Below are 24,912 nucleotides of genomic sequence, written 5' to 3' on the forward strand. Positions count from 1 at the left end.
CCACAGTAATCCTCAATGTATAACTCAAGCACCAAATTTCTTAAGTCCCAAAGTCATCACACAGATTTTCCTTTCGAAATGGAAGACAAGAAAGAGCAAATGCAGATTTTCCATCTTTGGTACCTGCTCTCTCAGTTCTGTGTTAGATTCACCTGCACCAAACTCAACGCATCTGCTTATGCTTTTATACAGATTTGGTCTCACTTTGCCTGCCCACTAGACATACGCAAGCTCTGATCCAAAAGCTTCCCAAAGATCTCCTTCTGAAGTATCACTGCCATTGGGCTCACCTTAAGCCGAAGTCCTCCTGGGATCCCAGCACCATGAAGAGCAACAGCGCAGTGTTTGGAGAGCTGCTGCCACCGTTGCTATCACACCAAAGCCCTGCAGATCACCATCACTGGTCTGTCCACAATGACTGTACCAAAATATGTCACTTGTCATAGAAGGGCAAGGCACGGAAGAGCCGTAACTCCACTTTAGAACAATGCTGAGCAGGAGAAAAGATAAAGGGAAAAATCACAATCATTTCAATATATGTGGTAGGCAACATAAAATTATTTCTAAATCAGTAGCTTTTCCTTTAAAAAAAAAATGGTTATTGCCTTTTGGTGGTATAGTCATTACAATACAACAACACAGTTGGATGAAATTCAACCCTTCTAATCAATTTAGGGAAAGAACTGCAAAACAACAAGTTTACTATTACAGGACTTACAATCATTGCAACTGTGCATCTGAGTTAGGAAATTCAGATGTGGGGAAATTTACAGATTTTTGCATAATAGTGAAAGCTAAGATGAAGACTACACCGGTGTGCAGGAAAGTTCATCTAAAACATTGATCTTATTTTGTTGATTAGAAACTGAAGCATAAATGTGGACCACAAACCCCGTCTCTAACTTTTAGCCATCTTTTACATAGTCACATGTGATCTCCAAACTATACTGTTCTGAATTCTTTTAAATCCTTCCACTTCAACAAAAAAAATCAAGAAAATTTAAAATCACACAAGAGAAATAGCATTAATAAGCATCTGTTCAGCTTTCATGATCTGCGAGGTAGATTGTGCAACACTTGTTCCTCTCAAACATCACTGAAGAACAGCTGAAGTCCCTGGTACAAATAAGCCACAAATGTTTTAATTCCAGTGTAACACATGTAGAGGCAGAACAGGGAGGGAACAGAGAAGAACATATGCACGTTACAGACATTAATTTTCCAGCTACTGCTATCACACAATTGGAAATTACTTGGAAAAAGCTTCTGCTTGGAACGAACCACGTTAGATTTTAATTACAATTGAAATCAAAACAAGTCACACCACTTCTTCCTACTGCTTTCAGTGTGAATGACTTTCTGAATTCAGAAAACAAAACTAGTAAAGAATCAAAGCAGAGCTTCTGAGTATCCTCACAGCCTCCATCCTCTGCAGAAATAAAGCTGTCCACAAAATACTCAATGGATTCTGCTGTATGTGAGAGATTTAAGAGCTACACAAAAGCACAAAACTTACAGTTCTCTTTTGCACCTTATTAGAAACACAAGCCCTCATATGCATACCTAGTTTACTATCCATATTTTAAGACATTCAGAGGTAAATTCCCACAGTAGAATAAAAAAACTTGAGTCTTTTACCATTTGCTAACAGACCACACTTTGGACTGTATACAGTTTACGAGAAATTTCTGCTCCCAATCTCCACTTACTTCAACGCAACTGAAAGGAGAATCTGGCTTTTCCATTTCCATTGCAATGCACTAACCACGGGGGCTCTTCCTCCATTTAATACCTGATGAAACACTCTTAGGAAGCATTTGCCTACACAGGATCTGTGGAACTGTCTCACAGCACATAACAGTATTCTGTATTTAAGCCTAGCAATGACAGTAAAGCTTCCCCAGTGTGGAATATTTCCACCAGGTGTGGAAATATCCAAATAAAGGCTACATCCCCTTTCTTTCTGCTTGAAAAACAAAACAAAACAAAACAACAAAACACTCTAACAGTGCAACTCTTATCCTGCCAGCAGCCTGATAACAGTGTGACTAACCAGCCAGGGCTGACCTAGTGCAGATTACAGGAATCTGAAGACGCCTTGCTTCTATGTGTGCAGAGGGCAGATATCTTTGCTGGGTTCCCCATGGTGCTGAGGCTACAAATTAAAGTGCTGTGTCTTGACAAATCTTCCTTCAGAGGCAAAGCTGCATATATGACTTCATATTCCCTATGCATGACTATTTTAGGGTGTAGCTTCCTGTGCTCTGTGGAGATTTACCATAGAAGAATGATTGCTGTAATGCTGCAGAATATGAAATTTGTCATCCTGTTTAAATCAGGAGTAACAGAACAGAACTATACATAAGAACAAAAAATGAATTATGCTCACAGTATTACTAACCCCAGGTTAAAGAGCTCAAAGAGACCAAGGTAGATGAGAAGCAATTAGGACTGGCACAAAGACTTGACTTTACAAAGGAAGCAATTTATACAAAGGTTTCCTTTAAATGCACTGTATCATCCACACAAAGACAGGCCGTATTTCACTGCCAGATTTATAAACAATGGTGAATTTGATATACAGTCATTAGCAAAGTTAATCATTGGCCTAAGCTAAATAAAGAATGTGCGACTCAGTTGAAGTTCAAGGTCAGTGTCACATTATGAAGATGACTGCTTACTTTTATACTCTCCAAGTGTTTCAGTACGAACAGCCCTGGAGACCTTTTAGTATGGACAACCTCATGCTTGAAAATATAAGCATACAGAGACCTGCAGAGTGCAATATCAGATTGATCTCTACTAGCTTAAGAAACAGTCCAGTGCTTGCAGTGCAAGAAAAACAAAAGTGGCAGAGCAATGTGAGTCATTCCTCCCTACAAGATGGCATCAATATCTTGGCTTGGAACTGGACTCTGGTCACTGTACTGTAAGGATTGTTCCATAAGGGTTGTAAAAAGCAGTTATCTCATCACCTCTGGGAAGGTGCTTCCAGGAAAACTTCTCCTCAAAAAAAGAATGGGAAGTTTTGATCCAGGTTTTCAGTGAAGCTGCGGTTATCTCTTTTCCCTTCCAAATCTATTTTCAATGGTAAAAATGCTAGCACTGATGTACTGACCAACTGAACTGCAACTCGTAAACATGCTTACACATTCTTCCTTTCCTGCTTATTTGCCAATCCTGCTGAAACTGCTGCTTCATTTCAGTGACATAACTGATAAACTCATCTTAGACATTCTTCACAGCAATGCAAGGCTTCCATACTTACAGGTAAAAGGTATAAAAAAATCCTGTGTTACTAAGGAAGATGAGCTACACTGTGTTGCAAAAGTGTTGTACTTTAAGTACTCTAACTAATTCAGCGTCCTAAAACAAATAAAATGCAAAGTGTTTTTACGGCTCCTTTCATAGCCAATAATTTATAAAATTCCGTGCATAAAAATGTAATTACTCTCGTAAACAGAAAATTAGTTTTGAAGTTAATAGACAAAATATCTATCTCCACTGTCATTCATTTACTTAGGACAATGCCTTCATTTTTTACAAGAAATAACAAGTTGTGAAGTCACTTGTAACTGTTAATTTCCTAGAGAACTGCAGATAAAAGACACTTTGACCTGCCAATGCAGTTCTGAATTTCTAGTCAAACAAAGTTCTCAAAAGGAAGCAATTTGAGTTTTATTAAATTGAAGATTCAGCCCTTCAGTTCAAAGGACTTGAGTTACAAGTCTTTGTTAAAAACATCATATTCAGAGTGGACAATGCAATGGATATCTACACATACATACAGAATAAGCAGTGAACATCCAAAAATAGTCAACTTCCTTTGTTGCCTGCTGAAGAAGGAAAGTAATTCAAGGGGATTAACTGGCAGCAGCAGATTATTTGAAATTGCACCTTCACAGGAATGAAGGAACAAGGTGTTTTTTTCAGTTGTCCCTTCTCTGAACAAGCAGATTCATTTATAGAGCAAAAGCCTGATGCCAGAATGAGCTCTCGTGAACACTTCCTGTGCAGCCAGTATCTCCTACCATCACTGTAAGCAGGGACAAGAGGAGGACTCAAACTAACTCTGGTATCAAATTTTATGCTGGTTTGGGACTCCAACATTCACTTCTACCAGTCTGGATCTGGCCCTCTTCTCTCTTGTTCTCCTTCTGCGAAAATCTCTCTCCTTTCCTAGTGGTTTACTGGTCTCTTCATCCGCCCTCCTCACTTCATTCCTTCTTTATCTTTGCTCCTTTCAACATTCACCTCCACTGTTGCCTGTTGCTGATGCCTGCCAGACAAATTCAGACAATTCATTTACAAGGTTGAGTTGTTTGCCTTGGAGAAAGAAACACAGCACATGTTGCACAAGTAAATAACTGCACTGGCAATATCAGAGGTTTAGTACTGATTGCTAATACTGAGAAATACAGAAGAAATGCAGAAAGCTGACCTGTCTGTGAAAGGGAAATGTGATCCTGTCAGGTAGCAGAAATGTGTTTTCTAGAGAGGAAATGTATCCTGAGTAAAGTAGGTAAGTCTTAATGCCAGATACAAAGCTTTTCCTGATAGTCTTGTACCAGATTGGAATATGGGAATTTAAAAAAAAAAAAAAAAAAAAAATAGGCAAAAAAGACTGGGCAGAAGAAAGCAGCAAAACAACTGAAGTATACACTGCAGCTATACAGGACCTCCGCAGCTCCTGCTGCAGCTTTTTAAAAGCAAGCTCAGATATCCCTACAAAGCACGGCACTATTCATCCTCCCGTTAAGTCAATGTAGCTTCATGATCACTTGATCCAAGTTTGTTTGGTTTTTTTTTCCACAACCCACTTCTGTATAATCACATTGCTGTATACTTATTTCAAGGCTAAAAAAGGTTGCAGTAAGCATCCAGTCAGGTCCCACACCTGTCATTCCCACAGTACACTACGATCTCCCACTATGTCAATTTACTGATTTAGGGACTAACCCATCCCTGATTAATTTTTATGCTCAATTTTCCACTGTTTTCAGTAGAACTGATGTCATTTCCTTAGGGCTTCATTCTGAAAACCCAAGCAAATAACAAGCTGAGGTAGCACAAGTAACATCCCTAAGCATGCTAAGCTGTTTGTGCTTGCACAACTGATCAGTCAAAGCATCTTTCTGACCAAATCCTAGACAGATTTTGGCAGATGTTTTTGAAGTGATTCATGCATCCCCAAGAGGAGCAAACATTCCTCCTAAAAACAAGTTACTCAAACATGCGCTGCTTTCCTCATATGTAAGCCTGGCTTGCCTTCCCTCCTCGTGATTTTCTTATCTGTCTACTCATAGAATCAAAGAACTATTAAATAATTAAGGTTGGGAAAGACCACTAAGACTATCTAGCCCAACAGTTCCACTACCGTGCTCACTAAATCATGCCCCACAGCGCCACATCTACTATTCAACTAACAGCAAATCTACAGACTTTGTACAGATCCTGTGCTCTCTTCTTTTCTTCTTCAGCCTATGTTAAAGGCATAACTGATACGGACAAAAGCCCCCAACCTGCCAGGGGTATTTCATATGCAGTCAGCAGTGCTGGTGTATGAAATTTTCATTGCACAAAACGATGCCAGTTAGAAAAGCAATAATATAATAACTTTCAGACAAGAAGATTCAGAGGAGGAACAAAAGATCCCAAGACCTCCATTGTGAGCTGCCATACTCTGCTCTCCTCATTCTTTTTTTTTTTTTTGTTATTTATAATGAAGAGAGTACATGATATGCTAGCTAGAAAAAAGCTAAACAGTCATTAACAGAGCTGCTTATAGTTAGTGAAAAGGACTGACACAAAGGGGTTACTATCTCTAAATCCATTCATTCACTTTGTTCTGCATTTGCAAGGAAGCATTTCCCCTTATCTTATGAATCAAACAGAAGCACTGTAGTTTATAGCCAATTCTTTAATTTATGGAGACAGATGCTGGAATTGCCACATTGTTAGTGAAGGATAAGCATATCCATTACTTAACAAGTGCACGACAGATACAGGGTATTTTTCTTAGATGTTTGTACAAGCAGTGTCAAAACTGAGCAAATGTTTTCCTGCTGAACTTTCTGTTTTTCTGAGTTTAATGAATTTTATCTTGTAGGAACCTCCTGTCCAGTTTTCCTATGTTTTTCACTTTGTATTATCACTCGTATTGGAGCTATAGCACAGCTATTCTGTTACTCTCCTCTGCCCAGCTGGCCTACAATATCACACAATCACAGAATGACTTGAGTTGGAAGGGATGGCAACGATCATTTAGTTGCAATTCCCACCCATGGGCAGGGCTGCCATCCACCAGTGCAGGCTGCCCAGGGCCCCATCCAACCTGGCCTTGAGCATCTCCAGGGATGGGCAGCCTGTGCCAGTGCCTCACCATCCTTTGAATAAAAAAAGTTCTTTCTAATATCCAATCTAAATCTCCCGTCTTTTAGTTTAAGACCATTCCCCCTTGTGCTATTACTATTAGACCATGTGAAAATTCAGTCCTCCTCCTGCTTATAAGCTCCCTTAAAGTACAATGAGGTCTCCCTGGAGCCCTCTCTTCTCCAAATTAAACAACTACACCTCCCTCTACCTTTCCTCACAGAAGAGATGCTCCAGACCTCTGAGCATCTTCATAGCCATCCAACAGCTCTGCATCCTTCTTGAGCTGAGGGCCCCAGGCCTGGATGCTGTATTCCAGATAACATTGCTGATGTCACCATTCTCCTCAAGGAGGACTGTTTGTCTCCTCTTAACAGTGGTCAGCAGTGACACAGGGTCAATGCAAAGAAGAATCAGGTTTCCCATTATCTTAATCAAAGGAGAGCTATTTCTGGTAATCTAAAGGAAATCCATCTGAACTGTTGTCTGAATTACCAAGGCATGAAAACATGCTTTTCACATCCTTATGAACAATCTTCAGTTGTTTCACATACTTTTATAGCAGTCAAAGGTGCCTTTACAGCTGTTGTGCATACTACTGAATGAGGTCACTTAATGATACCACTTAAGGTGGACATATTCAAAAATATTCAAGTTGGTCCAAGCATATACAGTTGGTGGTACAAAAGTACAAGTCCCAAGGAGCTGCGGTGCCCCATCTCTGAAGTCACTCAAGGCCAGGTTGGATGGGGCCCTGGGCAGCCTGAGTGGTGGGTAGCAGCCCTGCCCATGGCTGCGGGTTGGAACTGGGTGATCTTTAAGGTCCTTCCAACCCAAGCCGCTTTATGATTCTCTGATTCTATGATATTCCCTTTCTGAGCTGGAAGCCCTGAGGACATTTTTCTGTTTGCAAACACAGCACAACCTACATCATTGGTCACCCTGGTTACAAAGGCACAAGACAACCCCGATGCACAGATACCAGAGATTAATAAGTAACTGTGAAGTCCCATTAAGGTTCTGCTCCTATCAGCTCTTTTTCAGAAAGCTTCAGTCTTTCAAGAAGTACAACTATTTCCTGTAAGAGCACAGGCTGAGGAAGATCTCTACAAATAACAGCAAGTACTGAAGACTTTTAGTCAGAATAATTTATTAGGTATTATATTTCACTTATATATTTATTTAGTTATTAATTTTACATGCAGTTTGGAAGAAGCCAGAAATTTGTATCAGGGCACAAAAGAACCCACCACCATTTTCCCGAAGCAATCACCTGCTTCAATTTTTCATCTGATTCATTAGACCTTTAAGTGAATGGTATCAAATACCTACATAACAATGTGTCTGATGCTCACACACATCCAGGACCAATCTATTACAGAAGCCCAGGGGAAGAGAGCTGAATTGATCGTGGCCCATCTTACCTGCTTTCATTAACTAAGCAGAACTTGTCCCAGCCACCAAGCAAAGAGACAAAAAGCTTCCAGAGAAAGTGATTCTACTGAAAATCATGAATTTCCTGTAGGTAGGTTCTGACTTATAAAACACACAAAGAATGTGATGCCAATTCTTTCTCAGCTTCGCTTTGGAGCTGGAATAAGCTTAAAATATTAAACCTTGGTTGGCATTTCAATATCATTTACATTTGAATTTAAAATATTAAATCATATGTTACTCGGCTTTAACGCTTTCCACATTTATGTCTTAAAATGTGCAAACACTCTTCTATTTGTTATGACCACCACACTGTTTTTAGTTCAAGGTCTTCCTTCCAGAGGACAATTGATTTCCCAAAATACTGACCTCATCACCCCCTTCAAAAAGTGACTCTTTTCAAATACAAAGAGCATCTATTAGCATAAATATGCTAGGATCTATTAAGGCAAGATATTCAACAAGCGCTGCTGACTTTTATGGTATGGTTACTGCTATGTTTTGATTTACAGTTCAAAAAAGATATCTAAATACTTTGTGCAAATTTAATAGCAATCATAAATAAATTCAGTGCATGGCCCTTCCTGATGTATTGCAGTAACTGAAATGCTGCAGGATCTTTACAGGTTAGTTTATCTATATTTCCTTTTGGAAGAGCCATTAGAGATGGAGACAGAGAAGAAAAAAGAAGTTGCTTTGTATTATACTATATAATTTGATAAATGTAGTGTATGCTGCTCTTTCCAGTGCAGAATCAGAACTTCAAGTGCAAGTTGATCTTTCTCGGGAATAGAATCAAACAAGGAATGATTTGAATGCTGATTTCAGCTCTGTACCTATCCTCACATGACCAAAGTCTGAATCTTATGACTCTAACTCATATTCTGGCATCATCTAAAGCAAAACATCCAAAGCACTGTCAGTGAAACAACACACACTTACGCAACCCTTTAAGCATCCTACACTGAGCTGCTTCTGCATGGAAGCTGGTAACTGTCAGCAAAGCAGGCTGCATCCTTCCTCCTCAGGCTGGGCACAGTCCCACAGCTGTGGGCGGCAGCAGAGTCCGCACCGCCCGCACATTCCATCAGGACTGCTTGGGTCACAGGGCCACGCAGGAGCAGGATCTGCAGGCACACATACCTAACGAGTGTCCCAGATCACACTGCTCTAAGGAAGCCTGTGTTCATCTTTCCTGTAGCTTGTTTATCAGTACAAAGAAAGCAAGCTGAAGACTTTAACAATGATTTCAGAAACACTGGCACACTGTTAAATGACCATGAGTTTGTGCTGGATACAGAGCTGGAGAAACTGAAAATACAGATAGCATCAAGGGCAGCTGAGCATACCGTGCAGCACACACAGTAACAAGTATCGCTGTTAACACAACTGCAGCAGTATCTTGCTGTCTGAATCAGCAGAAGCACCCAGAAACTTTAGCCCATAAATCCAGACTGTCCCAAGGCTGTTCCATGTTGAAATCACCAACCCTTATTCTATACCTCCATACCATCTCTCCTTTTGCTGTCTTTCAGCCCTTTCGCCCTCTCAATTCACAACAAACCGCATTTCGTCCCAAGCCCAACCCAGCCCATCGGCCTGAGTGCATCCTTCCCATCCCCAGAATCTCAAAGCCCACCTGCAGCTATGCTGGCTCCTGCATCCCTCCATTTCTCCTTCCATCCCTCCCTGCATCCTCCCTATTCCGGTGGGCCACACCAGGTATTCCCACATGCCCACTGCAATACGTACACAAGCATTTAACACAGTGCACTGCTTACATTTACACAAATCCCCCTTTCCTCGGCTTACCTATTCCAACACATTTACTTCAAGGGCACCAGCCAGGAAAAAAAAGTTCTTCCTGTGTGCAAACAGCCCGTCTGAGGGCGATAAACAAACAGCGCAGCACCGCACCGGCCCCGCAGCTCACATGCAACCATGCTCTCCTCATCCACAGCCCTCACCGTATCCCGCAGCCTGAGGCATCCTGATCCCCACCCTCCCCGGCCCCGCAGCCGGCTCTAAGTTTGCACGAGGAGCCGTCTCGGCCCCGCAGAGCCGGGGCAGCCCCGGCCGTCGCTCTTCACGGCCCCCAGCCCTCCCGGCGAGCTCCGGCTGCCGCCCGGCCCCGGCACCGGCCCCTTCGCCGGCGCCTCCCCGCCGCGGCCCCGCGCTGAGTGGAGCGGAGGGCAGAGGCGTGACGGGCTGGGGGCGGCGAGCGGCCAGCTTCGCCTCCCTCGGCGCCCACCTGCTCGCCGTGCCGCTGCCGCTGCCGCTGCCGCCGGGGTCGGGACGGAGAGGCGCGCTCCTCCCCGGGCAGAGGGCGCCAGGTACGGCGCCTGCCCGCCTCTCCTCGGGGTGCGGGGGTTGGTCGGGAGGCGGGGGAAGGAGGTGTGCGTGAGGAGGGAAGTCTGAAATCTGGAGGGGAGAGGAGCTCGTCGCAATCCTCAGGAGGGAACAACAAACAAACAAATAACTAAATATTAAGTGGTAATGTAACACACACACACGTGCACGCGTACTGAGTGGGAGACAGATGGTGGCCGGCTGCAGCCAGCTGTTTCTGATGCCAACAGCCCCGCCGCAGCACCAGTTGCCACCTGTTCAAGATGGCCCTGGACGGCAGCTGAGGGCTTAGCGGTGGGTACACGGGCTTGTCCTCAGGAGGACAAGGAGGAGGCCCTGGACAAGCCCGGCCCATTCCTCATCCCCAACCCTATCCCCGACTGTGAAGCACTGTCCTGCATTGCAGTGTCTCATCACTCAAGCGCACACCTTGGCTTCTCTTTTCAAATGCCCACATGGAACCCAAAGCACTGCCCAGCAGCACAAAGGTGCCACCACTCCACCCATTGCCAAAGGCCATCCACTCAGTGAACTGCATCTGCCTGGGAAGGGGCTGTGGGTGCAGCCAGATGGCTGCCTTCATTCCTCACCCTCACACTTCAGATTGTGTACTCAGAATATACACGAACAATCTTGGTTTCTTCAGGATTATTTAAAGGCAGTTTCCAGCTGGAAATGCTATGGCCTCACCCCAGGAGAGTTTTCCTTGTTTCTGTTGAGGACAGGGAGTTACTGCCAAGTTCTTCTCTCAGTCTATACACATATTTGGGATTGCCCCAACCCACATACCAAATACCTTGTCTTGGCTTTGTTGAACGTTATTAGGTCTACACAGGCTCACCTTTTCCATGGTCCCTTTGGATGGCGTCCCTCCCTTCTATTGTGTCAAATGCACTGTTCATCTTGGTGTCTACTGCAAACTTGATGAGGGTGCGCTCAATCCCATCATCTATGTCATTGATAAAGGTGTTAAAGAGTACTAGGCCTGAGATGGACCCCTGAGGGACACCACTCATCACTGGACTCCACTTGAACATCAAGCCATTGACATCAACTCTCTGGGTTCAGCCTTCCAACCAGTTCCTTATCCACTGAATAGTCCATCCTTCAAACTCATATCTCCCCCATTTAGAGATAAGGATGTGATGCCGGACCATGCCAGAGCTTTCGCAGCAGTCCAGAGTTGAGAACTTGATTTATTGTTTTAAAAATATCTTCCTGGTGGCTTGTGCAAAAAATCTGTCCCAGTTGTTTCTACAGTGGTCAGGGAGCTCTAAACCCATTTCTGTTGCCCACTAGTTTCAACCTAAAAACACAAAGTAAAACCTAGAGGACCGTAGGTAGCACACAAGAAAAAATCTAAGCATTTACCTAAAAAATGTATTTATACATATATATTCCAAATTTAAAAATAGTCTTGTGCCAGTGTGCAAGAACATTATCTTGTTTTTTAGTTTGGTGCAGTTTTCTGAGCTTTTGACACCCTCTTTATTCATGCATTTTAATCACAGTTAGTACTAGTTTTTAGATTACTAATGCTGGAAACCTCTTGGTTTAGATCAGAAGTGGATTTCAGAGAAACAAGCTGCAAGAAACACACAAAAAAAGTTGACTTATTCTGTTCCTATGACTGCTGTCTGGTTTCTAAATCCCACTATTTACCAGCTCAGTCCACCTAATGGTAACAAAGTTTGTACTGTTCAGCAGTGACCATTTCTACCTGTGCAGCTGCACTCAGCTGCTAATCTGTTTATGCACTGGTTTAATCTGAAACAGCTTTACCCACAGTACATCATTCACATGCGTTTATTACACTGAAGTATGCACTGAAGTATGCAATACTTGCCACTGGGCTAGTGGTAGCATGTTAGAGGAAACTGTGGCATATTACATTTTATTTGAAGAGCCCTTCGGGGATCCATGCCAAGGGGTTGTAAAAGTCTTCTTTTTCTGTTTCATCTTTGAGGGGAATTGGTGGAAAGTGTAGAAGTGCTCACTTCCTGGTACTGTATCCAAAGACAATCCAGGAATGAGCAGTGCTACTGGAAGAGGCCACAGACTAAAGTCCAAGCCATTTTGTGAAGGCTACTGCGACAAAACCCAATTAAAACAAACGGAAAAAAAAAAAAAAGTGCATCACTCCATAGAAGTCCCCTTCCATTCTTAAATTTTTTCAGTACTAGATTATGATGATTATTAATAAATATATAATTGATCATTTCTCTAAAAATACCTTTCTACACCAAGAATATGTTTGTGACACTATTATCTTCAAGACTTCCTGGTAATTCCACATTAGAAAAAAGAACACCTGAAATAAGTCAAATGATTTAGGAGGAGATGAAGGGTATCCCATGCAGGGGAAGAAGAACATCTCTTTTATTTGGCATGATGGTTCAGTTCTCGAGTAGAAGGATCTGAGATATTTCATTAATGTGTGTCAGCATAAGTACTTGTCAAAGAAAGTACTCAAAAAGATGTGTTCAAGTTCTGGTTTTTTTTTTTCATCCATAAATAATAAAATATAGAGGCTTCTGTTCGATTCCTTATTTTTACACATTACTTTTACACATTACTGGTTCTCTAATTTGTTGATAAGATCTTAGCTACTAGAAGCTTTACACAGTACATGAAGGTGACAGTACTGCTCATACAGGTAGCCTCAATCCTACTGGAAAGTAGACCACTATACATTGATCTACAGAGTAAAAAAAAAAAAAACCCTTCCAAGGACACAAACTGAGCAGGCAGATGGCTTGCGGGTGTTTTGTGCTGCCTTAGATCTGATGCTAGCAGCACCCAGCCTAGATGGCCTAAACCAAACTCATTTCTCCTTCAGAACTTGACCCTGGAGAACTATGGGCTCTTGAAAAGAGCTGATGTTCCAGCTCTAGTTCAATGTCAGTGCCACATGGGCAAGGTTTCAAGGCTGTTTTTGTTGCTGGTTGGTCAACAGAAACTATGAAATCAGGTTTGATGCCTGCTGTGAAAGCCCTCAAGTAAAAATGTCATGTTTCAACATTTTCTTGTTCATAAGCTTGTACATTACCTAAAATCAATGGGGAATGTACACATAGGATGTATTGTGTAGTCAGAGCAAACGTGGTTTCTACTGGTTTTGTCTTTTGTTGTGTAATTTTAATTGCTTTAGGGAGCCTAGTACATAAATTTGTTCCTTTTTAATTAACTTAAACATTTAATTCAAGTACTTAAAATGCAAATGTGCCTGGAAGTTACTTTACAATATTAAATATTCCCTCAGCTTTGCTTCTGGTGTAGCTTGTGTTGTACTTCTTGATCACATCAGTGGTAAGTATCGATGATAATATCTTACCCTAAGTACAGAAGAAATGCAATGCATTTAATACATTAAAACACCTTTTTAAGACATAACAAAAATACTGATAAGTCAAGGCATTTGTGCATAATCTGAAAAATAGCTTTACATTAAAGTGCACAGAACAGAAAAGCATTAAAAGGTGAAATAGAAATGTTTCTTCCTTTCAGCCTGCCATTTGATTACACTTCTGAATAGCTTCCAACACTTGAAAGCTGTGTTTCAAGAAATCTCAACCATTGTGCCTGATGACTTTGCTAGCTCTGGTTCCACAACTAACAGAGACTTTCCTTTGTATTAACAGAGATATTCATCTGTATTTGTCTCCAAATCTTAACTTTGTTATCTGTACAAATTCTGTACTTCATTTTCCATAAAGTAACTCAAATTCTTACTTTTGCTCTAACATCTTTTGCTTTAATAAAACCTTATTTTTCTTCTATTACATTTTGGTAGGAAATTTCTAAACATGACTGGATTACTTACTATAGTAATAATGGAGCCATGTTTACAAATAAAGTTTAGACAGCAATACTGAGGAAATCTGTAGACAAATAATTAACAGAGATGATTTCCCTAGAGTAATATATTGGTGTTTACTCTTTTTTTTGGTGTTTTTAATCCAAATCCTAAACCCTTACTCCTGATCTTGTTAAGCAAGCTGTTTGCTGAGTTCTTTGGAAACAACATCTAAGTTTGTTCAGGCTCATAGTAAATAATTAGTACCTACTGTGAATAATCCCTTCCATTAATTGTATTTATTTTGCTTACTTCTGTTTGTGCTGTAGGATGTCTTCAAAAGTATCTCTTAGCAATAAAGCTTTGCATTTTCTTCAGTGCTTGGTTCTGCCATTCATTTTCTGCATGACCTCTGCGAAAGTACTTAATCGCCCTTAATAGCATGAGTGGAACAAGAATGCATTCATTAATATTTGTGAGGCTGCCAGACACTATGCTACTGCGAGCATTTACAGTTCCTTACAGAAATTATAATTGCACAATCCAGCTGGTTAATGTTTATCCAGTTACCAAACAGCTAAACAAAAAGCAGAGAGGCAGGCCTACTTTTTTCTCTTGATCAGTATTGAATTTTAAAGGAATTTTTCCATGTCAAAGCTGTAGAATTAAGCACTGGATGAATTACCATTAGCGGGCCTCTGTGGAGAATAATGAGCTGAAAGCATGCCCGGTGCCAGTCTGCAATTAGAGTGAGAAGTGAAATACAGAGAGAATCAGAACACCATTTGCAAATCTCACTTTTCGGAGCATAACCTTTTCATTCCCACCAGGGGGAGCGTACTTGAAGATAACAATTAGCAAGCACAAATGCTGTATTTGGAACTGATGGTGTCCTTTGCCTCTTTCTTGAAATAGAAGGGTACTTTGTGATCATTGAAGAAGCAGTGTGAGTATTTTTCTGCATCCTGGACATATTTTGAACGCTATTTTTTTAAGCATCAGTGTCAAGAACAAGATTTAGCTCAGGGTTTATCTGGAACAGAATGCCAAACAAGAAGAAAAGTCTCCTACATAACAGCATACACAGCTATTAATATGGCACACAGAGCTTAGATATTAGCATAGTCAAAGAGCAGTGTGAGTACACATCTGTTGGTCTGGGTACAGATGCCCCAGTAGTCCCTGCTGCTTCTGATGGTACTAAGACATAGCTTACTGTTCTCAACAAACTCCAGGTCTGGAGACCCCAGTATGAGAAAGATAGAGAGCTGTTGGAGAGGGTCCAGAGGAGGGCCACAGAGATGATCAGGAGGCTGGGGCACCTCCCCTGCAAAGACAGGCTGAGGGAGCTGGGCTTGTTCAGCCTGGAGAAACGAAGGCTGATGGGTGACCTCGTTGCAGCCTTTCAGTACTTAAAGGGAGCCTATAAACAGGATGGGAACCAACTCTGAAAGGGTAGATAACAACAGGAAAAGGGGAAATGGTTTTAAGTGGAAGGAGGGAAGATTTAGGTTGGATGTCAGGGGGAAGCTCTTTACAGAGAGAGTGGTGAGGTGCTGGAACAGGCTGCCCAGAGAGGTTGTGGATGCCCGTTCCTGGAGGTGTTCAAGGCCAGGTTGGATGGGGCCCTGGGCAGCCTGGTCTAGTATTAAATGGTTGGTGGCCCTGCATGTGGCAGGGGGGTTGGAGATTCATGATCCTTGAGGTCCCTTCCAACCCAGGCCATTCTGTGATTCACACTAGGCCTCTGGTCTGCTCTTCTGCTCTGTCTAGTTCACACCAGACAAAACTGAAATACTTTCAGCTATGCAGTCCTTAAAGTCATGCTGCTGTAGAGGCATCAGTCCACACTGTCAGAAAGCAGGAGATAGACAGGAAGCAGGTCTCATGATTTATGTGTGTAAGCAAACTTACAGCTTCCCTATGTGGATATTTCACTGTAAATACCTAACATATTCTTTGAAATAATTGGCTTTTTGTGTCTAAAGAAAGATGCTGTCTTGTTTGAAACTGAGATTTGAACATACTGTTAGTAAGTGCCTATTCAGCTTTTCACCACCTCACAAGAAAAGCTGAGCTACTTTGGAGTCTGCAGCATAAGAAAAATATGCATGTTAAGTCCCACTGGAACAAATGGATCCACAGTGTTTACAGGTGGTGCTATCAACATTCTTATAGGTATTTAAAGCCATTTTTCTCTTCGAAATGTAGTTGATATCTCTCCCAGCTCCATTAGCACTTTAAGTACTTGAACCTCATTGTAGGGATCTGAAGAAGGGAGTGCCCTCTGCTGCACTGTGTGCAGATAGGATTTTCAACCCAATTGTTAGCAGAGAAAGGCTGCACTTGAAGGGCTATCATCATGTTCACCATCAATATTCTCATCAGCAGTTACTGATATTATTATTCTCTGGTTTTGTCCCAGATGACATTATTATTTTCAGTCCTTCAATAAGATGAAATTAAATAATGATTTATTATCATGAAATATTTCTAAGTGAGGAGTTTCTTCTCAGTACATCTGAAGCAAACGACACAGTTTGTGGTGTAACATTCAAGTACTATGACTAGCCACCATAGGGCAGGGCTGAAGAAGATTATAATGGATAATTTCAGAGGAATGGATGGTGAGAGGGAAATAAATAAATATCACTGTCAGTAGAACACGTCTTCAAGCTGGAAAATAGAAGACAAATTGTGAGCAAGAGAGAATTTTACATCTGGGAATACAGCGCTGAGATGCTCTTGTAGCTCATGAGAAAGACACTGTCTTAGAAAGAGTGTGGTGTGGTGGTGGGAGCACTTGAAGGAATGAGCTGCTGAGTACAAAAATACTGTCATGCTGGAAACTTGAGTAGATAGGACATCTCTGGATATCATTGGGAGGAACGTGAGCATTTTTCCTTAAATTTAGATGATTGCTGAACACACCATACTGCAAACAGCTATTGGGAGGAAGGTTGTTGGAAAAGGGAGGCAATTAGATAAGTAGATGGAGGGAAATAATAGCTTCTGATTGTGACATTCAGATCTGCCCTTTCTTGCTCTGTAGTTGTATGCCATACAGAATGGACTTTCAAGGTACAGAGCTAGAAAAAGAAATAAAAGAAAATGAAGACATGTAACAAATACTTATGGACAAAGATATTTCCATCTCCCATTCCAATCCTAAGTTCACTTGTGCTGCAGGAAGAGCAGGGAGATCAGTACAGAGCAGCCTGCTGCATGCTTTTTTCTATAACACCCTGAAGAATGTCTTCAGAAAAGATGTTCAAGGTCTCAGGTCTGTGGTAGGAACAGTGTCTATTCTACTGAGATTTTCATCACACTGCATGAAAACACACTTTTTTGCAGAATAAAATCTGACAGTGTATTAGAAATAAGCATCGAAAGGAGGGGAGTGGATTCCCCTATTCATTCTCTTTCTTTTGTAATTTTTTTTTCTTTTCTCTTTTCTCTCTCTTAAAAAAAATAAATAAAATTTTCTATTTATGGCAAACTGACACGATAATTTCTGGGAGTCGGTGGTGTTCCCATAGAAACAGCCTTGATTTGATGATATCACTGCAAGTTGCTGCAGTTACTCTGCTATGTTCTAATTAAAACAAAATCTTCCTAGATAAATTGCATTTAAACCTTCAAACATTTTTCTAGGTAATTGGACTTGTATGATCTCTATTTTTCCTTTGACCGTGTCTGTGTAAGGGCCAAAAGCCTTCTGTTGACCAAGACACCATTCTTTTTGAAATGATCTTTTTGTCTCAGTTCTCCTGTGTTCATAAAATCCTAGTGGGTTTTTATAGCTAATAATAGTATATGTAAGTGGCTCTAAGTGATTTGTGGAGAAAGAGCTGTAACTATTACATGCCACCGAGGAGCTGCTTCTTTTGTTCAACGTATAATGCTTTGCAATAGCAACAGTTTTTATTTCAGAATCACAATGCACTTCCTGTTATTATGACTTAAAGCACTATCAAAGTCTGTATTAAAATTATGACTTCGACAGATATTTAAGTGACTGAAATGAAACTCTCCAGATAATGTTTTCAGTTGCCAAGCAGTAACTGTCCAGAACATTTTGTAGGAGGCACAGGGTGTCCACTCTTTTTCATTTGGTTTACATACACATCCCCAAATTGCAGAGAAAAGGCTTGATTGCCACCTCACATTTTCCAGATGCTGACATGTTAGTAAAATGTTGGGCTTTTTCTCATTATGAAGTGCATGAAATTAGAGGATGGAAGGGCAAACTGAAAGAGGTATTGAAGCAAATGAATTTCTTTGAGTTTTTATGAGCATGAGGGAGACCCACTGCAGTTCTTACTGGTGCAGACTAAGTCACATCATCTTCTCTGGCAAGAGAAAAATGCTGTTGTGAAATTTGCTTTTTAAGGAGACAAAACATGAAGAGAATAACTCAGCCTTATGTCTCAGACTTCTCATTTCTGTGGCAAATTAACCCACACAGCCACAACCATCGGAAATTCTCAATAAAAGGTAACAAGATTAATGGTACAACTTTTCAATCTCCCTAAGAAAATTGAGATTAGTTATAGTAAGTTAATAAGTTATGATTAGTTATGTAAGTTATTTGCTGAAATGGTAATTTACAAAGATGTAGAAGGTGGAAAACCTAGGAACAGAATTTGGGGCAAGATCTTATTTTCCATTTCTCTGATATAAACCTCACTTTCAAATCCCATCAAGCTTTTCATCAAATTCCCTTTTATTTGGTGATATTATTGTGCTTTGTCATTTGTTTTTGATCATATATTTATCAAGTTGTCATGCTTATCCTCAGATAAACTCTCATAGATAAACTTTACATGAGCATGAAGTAAAATGGGTCAAAAAGATGAATACATTCTTAGAGGATAATGGGATATTAAACGAACCAGGGCAAAGATAATCTTTTTTTTTTTCTGAGTCTGGAATGTAGAGGGTCAGGAAAAGCTGTCTGAGCATCCTGGCTATTGCAGCAGCAAAAAAAGAAAACAGGAATATTTGTTCTCCTAGAAAGTACTGCAGTACCCATAGCCCTCCAATCAGTTCATTTCATAAGAACAACACGCACTCCAACTAAAATGTGAAATGAATAAATGAACACAAAAAAGCACAGATTAAATCATTTCTAATTGAGTTTCCAAGGTTAGCAAAAACACACTGTAGGAGGAACAGCTCAGCTCTAATCTGACTAATTATTTTGGCATTTAGCATGAGTGGGCTGCGGAAAAGTCATCCCAAGAAGTCAACCTGGTTGCCCTTGGTTTCCCATCCCTCCAGAATGCTCCACAGCAGGGCACTGCTGGGCTCTACAGTTGCTCTGCAGGATCCCCCTGATGCCATTTCGTGCCTGAGCCAGCCGCAGCACTGAGGGCAGCACGACCCTGTAGAGAGAAGTAGCTAGTGCTGCTAGCAACTGTGCCATTTCTTCTTACCCAGCAGGTGGCTACTTCCTCTTAACAGATGATTTCTGCCTATTCTATTCCCTCTAGTTCTTTGTGTTGAATACTTCCCTCTTCTTCAGCTGGAGGCCAATTTTGAACTCACCTCTAAAAAAAAGAAAAAGGGATCTGGATGTAGAATTTCACAAAATCAGAAGCTTCACACCAAGAAGCATCTACAACAGCTACGTCTTCTATTGCAGTCAATGTACATTCCACAAATCTTCCTGTATGCAGCTTTGAGGTCAGCTATGTTTCTTTCTCATTCTGATATGTAATAGATTGCCCACTCTTATAACTTTCTGGGATTTGCAGGTTTGGTATTTGTTGCAAAGTTAAAATAAAAGTTCTTTTGAGATGACTAGGAAACTACTTTTCTAGTTAAATATTCACAGATATGTTGTGAATTAAACACCACTTCTTTCTGGAAGGTGATACATTTCGTAATGAGTTAAAAACCAAACAAACTGTAGACAGTTTTGAAGAAAATGAGATTTATTAGGCAAAGTTATTGTGCTTTCCATAGTCAGCTCAAAACATCCTTGCAGTATAGGCAAAAATGAGTTTTTCTGTCTGGAGAAGTCTTTCTACCACGGGAAGGGAGGGAGGAAAAAGAAGACAAGAGCTATGATGAAGAACTGAAAGGACAGATCAGGAAGGCCAGACATGATGCTGCCAGTGGAGTGGGAGAGTACAGCATTCTGAAATGGCTCAGTTACTGTCCTAGCCAACAGCCATGACATGGTTCTCAGTCTCTGCCTCTTAAAAAATGGGAAGCAGGGCCATGGATGTCTGCTGCCCAGTAGCTCTTGTTGTCTGTGCTGCTAATAGATGACCTAGAGTAATTGAGTCAGAATCATTTAAGTTGGAAAAGACATCCAAGACCACTCAGTCCAACCGTCAGTCTGATTTGCCAAGTCCTTATTGCCCACACATCCACACATTTCCACATTTCTTGAATATCTCCAGGTCTCCAACACTTCTTTGAGAAGCCCATTGCAATACCTGACCATTCCTTATGTGAAAAAATTCTATTTGACATCCAATGTAAGCCTCACCTAGTACAACTTGATACTGGAAGCCTACAGGGTTCAGTTCCTCTCCTTGCCTAATTTGGAGCAAGGAATTATATTTAAGTTTGGTATTTTAGGAGAGTACCTTGGTCATTAACTGCAGAAAGTGAATTTCTCCTCTTCTAAGTGTCCACTTTATTTCACTCCTGGCATTGGATCTGGGACTGGAAGTCACAGATGAGTGCCTTAAACAGCATTTACTCACTCACTGGCTCAAAGAGCATCTAAATTGTGAACTATATGATACACCTGTGTGGTAAGGGCTGTGAGGAATGTCTTGTTGCCTTGGCTTTGGCACTGAATGTGGATGTCATTCGTGGTTTCCAAAGCATGATACTATTCCTGATTTTCACAAAAAATCCAATTTTTTTCATACTGATTTTCACCCAGTTCACCACATAACTGAGATTTATGCTCAGTTTTACATTATTTTAATTATTATATTTTCATGTCATCAGCTTTCACATTTATTGTTTCTGCAAGGTTCAGGTGTTACGTCAATTTAAACTGAACCTTCCAAAGACAGAAGAAAGAGGTTTTCTTTCTGTTTCTGAACTGAGTTCTGTTTTCTCTTCCTAGTTTTAATGTTCTGTATGTCTTCATGGAGCTCTGCCAACCTGATTCATCTATTAAGATTCTTTTTATGAAACCTAAGGACTTAGACACGCAGTCGAGGAACAGCAGCAGAAGTTACTGCATATGAGTCAAGCCATGGCAACTGACCAGTGTCCAGCCATAGCTCACAGTAGATGCAATGTAATGAGTTATCATAAACGTCTTTCAGTGATGGGCTTATCTCCTCTATACTATCCTGGGATGCTGCTGGGTATCATTATTCCAGTTATATTTATTTATCTGTTTGGACTTTCTATCCCTCTATCCTGTTAGTAATTAAACTGTCTTCTTTTATATATTTAACCTTTAATATCTTTCCTTTTTTTATTTCACTTTAGTTGACAGCCACTGCAGATAACCTAGCAAACTTCCCTCTCCTGTGGACGTCTTTAGTAAACATTACAGACCGATTAGAAACAGGTTTTCAGAGCAGGAGAAAAAACAATGAGAGTGAATGCCAACCAGTCTGGAGACAAAGGCAGCAACTCCCTTTCTAATTGAGTACCTGCTGTGTAACAGACCTCTCATCTTACCTCAGCACTCCAAAGGTCTACTAAAAATGGCGGACAAAGAAGGACATATGAAGGGGACACCTAAGAACTATGAGAGAGATGAGAGCAGGCTGTGTGCCTGCTGCTTGTGATAACCTCGAGGCAGCCTTTCTGTGGTTATGGGGCAGATCTCAGAGGCAGTCAGGGCTGCAAGGCTGCATGTCAGGAGTATTTGTATTGCAAATGCTAGATATGCAGGCTCTGCAGGGAGTAATAGGTTAATGCAATGCAAAAAGGGCCTGGAAAGCAGCAAGTCTAATTATTACAGTTGTGCAACTAAAGTAAAGAAAGGAGTGAGACTACCGAGGGCTCAGGTACCAAACAAGTAAGCAGGATGTCTGTAGTTGTTCAGGGACTAAGAATGGTCTTTGAAAGATACCTGTGGTATCACAGCTGTAGACAGGGACAAGTCCAGCTACAGTATTAATGGTGAGTACTCAGTATGCTCTGTGTACCCACCACTGATAAGGCGTGGAGCTTATGTGCATTCTTCCTTAGGCTTTGAGTTAAGTATTGAACCATTTAGAAAGTACATGATGAAAGAAAATAGCCAGTGATATGCAACAAGATATAAGGAACAAAACAAATGTATGCATAAGAGACTTGGAGCTTGAGGGTTATGGGATTCAGGTAGCCAGACAACTGACCGCTGCTTGACTGACAGTAAGCCATTACTGCTTGTTATCCTATACTAATAAGGTAAGTCTGATGACAAACCTGGTATCAAGTTGAGCTCTGTGGCAGAGCAACAATGTGAGTTAATATAGTTCCTGGAAAAGGTAGGATTTGAAGTCAGTTTTTGGAACATCCAATTGTGGCTGAGTAGCTGCTATCTGTAGAGCTGGGTGCAGGAGTGAGACCTATGTGTGGGATGGTCACTGTGAAGGGCTTGTGGGGGCAAACAGGTGAGACAGCTTTGTTCTCATGGCATGTAACACCATGGGTCAGAAAAAAATCAACAGGAATCTTTTTAAACCACAGTTTTCTATCTGTGTTGTCGGTGTAAGTGACTTTGGCTTACCCTGCTAATACGCAAAGATGGAACTAAAGTGATCCTTAAATTCAGTCTCCAGAATCCGAACTTATCTTGCTTTTCAAAAATGAGCTTAACGTGGACAAAATGTGGACCATATTTTTGCATCTCAGGGTCCTTCTTACAGTTAACTCTAGGAATGTTCTTCCTTCATTGTTTGTCTAAAGAAATGCAACAATTATTTAGTAGCCTACCATAAAATGAAGAACAAGACCACCTGTCAATGACTGGTGGAGCCGGGCACAGCAAAATCACCCTGCCAAGTCACCAGGAGGCTGCCACATGTTCAGAAGAGATTAGTGCAACCAGGGGACACCTACAAAAATCTGCCTGGAATGTCTGCAATCAGGTAATTGCTTTCTGCAAGTGTTTTTATCTCTTTGACAGATTGTGCATTGCAGCATTGGGTGTGTGAACGGAAGGCAGTTGGCCTGCTTGACTGTTTTGTGACTTTAACATTAATGAAAGAGTATGAACACATTATAATAAAGGCAGTTACACAGATTAAATGGAAGCAACCAAACTCTGCCTTAGAAACCATAACTAGATCTTTCTATTGCAAGACAGTTGCCAAAATTTTGACTATTTTCATAATGTTCTCCTACACAGTGCAATAATATCTGTTCTTTATACACTACATTTCTATGAATGTATATGAATATGTAAAATGGAAAATGGTTTGACATAAATGTGATTGTTGTTACTGTGACAAGATATACACACGCTCAAACACGAGAGGACACTGGTAAAGAAAGCTGATCCTCATTTTTTATTTCAGTCTCTCAACATAGAATCATAGAATCATAGACTGTCCTGGGTTGAAAAGGACCTCAAAGATCATCTAGTTTCAACCTTTCTGCTATGTGCAGGGTTGCCAACCACAAGAACAGGCTGCCCAGATCCATCTCCAGCCTGGCCTTGAATGCCTCCAGGGATGGGGCATCCACAACCTCCTTGGGCAACATGGCTTGAGCTGATGAAAGGATTAACAATCCTGTCACTTGACAGGGGTTGGAAGTCGAAAACTGACACTGCTCCTATTGCAGTTATTGTAGAAATAAGAACAAAGGCAAAGAAACCAAGAGACCATTTTGGAAGTGTGGTTCGTAGCTCTTTATTCATAAAACCAGTAGAAACACACCAGTTCATTGTTCAAACCCTTGGCCAAATTTCATCTGCTTGCAGTAGCAAAGTCTGGCTGAACTGAAGTGCACATCTGTTTGTTGCATGTGATACAAATCCCACATGTGCTGTATCACAGCAGCGTACTACAGCTCACAGCTGCACTGCTGTGACTCTTCAGCTCAAAATGCAGCAGCATATAGAATCTTGTTTCTTCCAAAGTCCCCAATATCACTTGAGACAGCAGCCTGCATGCAGGTTTCCCTTGCAAAAAATAAATTGCAGACCATGTGATTGAGAAGGTAGCCTAATGAATATAATTAGACATCACTACATCCTAGACAGCGTACATCAGCAGGTTTTGATGTATAAGTTGTCCATATAGTGGACTGGGGCGTGAACTTTGGATGATATTTTTACTAAGCAAAGCTTTACACTGATCAAGGAATTGCAATTTTGGAATGAATTTTCAAGAACATTTTTAAAATAAGGTACACAAATCATGCAGTTTAACACACTAACAGCTACACGAGTAGAGGACAGATAATACAGATAATACATAGATGCTGGGGTGCTTTATATTGTTATTCCCTACTGCTGTCCATCTTAGCTCTAGATTTGTACAGCATAAACTGTATCAGCTTAAAAGCAAATACAACTAAGCCAATACATGCTAACCATCACCTAGGTAAAATAAGACTGACCTAGCCAATCAAATTTAGAGGTTATTCCCAACCAGTGTCCATTCACACCAAGACTACTATCATAATCCAGTCTAATCCTCGCCAATTTGTATGAACCGTGACTCCTGGAGCCTTAAGTCTCCCACATTCTGTGTGACTACATCTTGCTCTTTACACAACAAATCATCAGCTACACCCTGTTCCTTAAAGCAACAGGAAGCAGGAAAATACAGCTGTGGCATTCCTCCCAGGTCTTAAACAAACACCTACCTGGGTAGATGGTTTACTGAACATATTCTAACTATGAGTAACATTTGTATACAGTGCATAATAAAGCATTGGACTATTTCAGTTTTGACACAGTATCTTCAGGACATGAATTGTACATGCTGCACAGTGCAACTGTGACAGTGGTAATGGCCACGTCCTGAGCGCACTCT

General features: G+C 41.0%; 1 long non-coding RNA gene across 1 annotated transcript in view; it reads right to left on the reverse strand.

The window, feature by feature from the left end:
• Positions 1-10,100, reverse strand: part of LOC122159317 — a 15,270-nt gene extending 5,170 nt beyond the window's left edge. Inside the window, exons 1-2 of the long non-coding RNA XR_006168444.1 lie at positions 10,058-10,100; positions 291-490 (exon numbers count right to left, since the gene is read on the reverse strand). This is a non-coding gene — a long non-coding RNA (uncharacterized LOC122159317). The remainder of the gene's footprint in view (positions 1-290; positions 491-10,057) is intronic.
• Between the last annotated feature and the right edge of the window lie 14,812 nt (positions 10,101-24,912).

Source organism: Centrocercus urophasianus, unplaced genomic scaffold (genome assembly GCF_019232065.1).
Source record: "Centrocercus urophasianus isolate 14NV4802_14NV808 unplaced genomic scaffold, USGS_Curo_1.0 seq_16, whole genome shotgun sequence".
Classification (NCBI taxonomy): domain Eukaryota; kingdom Metazoa; phylum Chordata; class Aves; order Galliformes; family Phasianidae; genus Centrocercus; species Centrocercus urophasianus.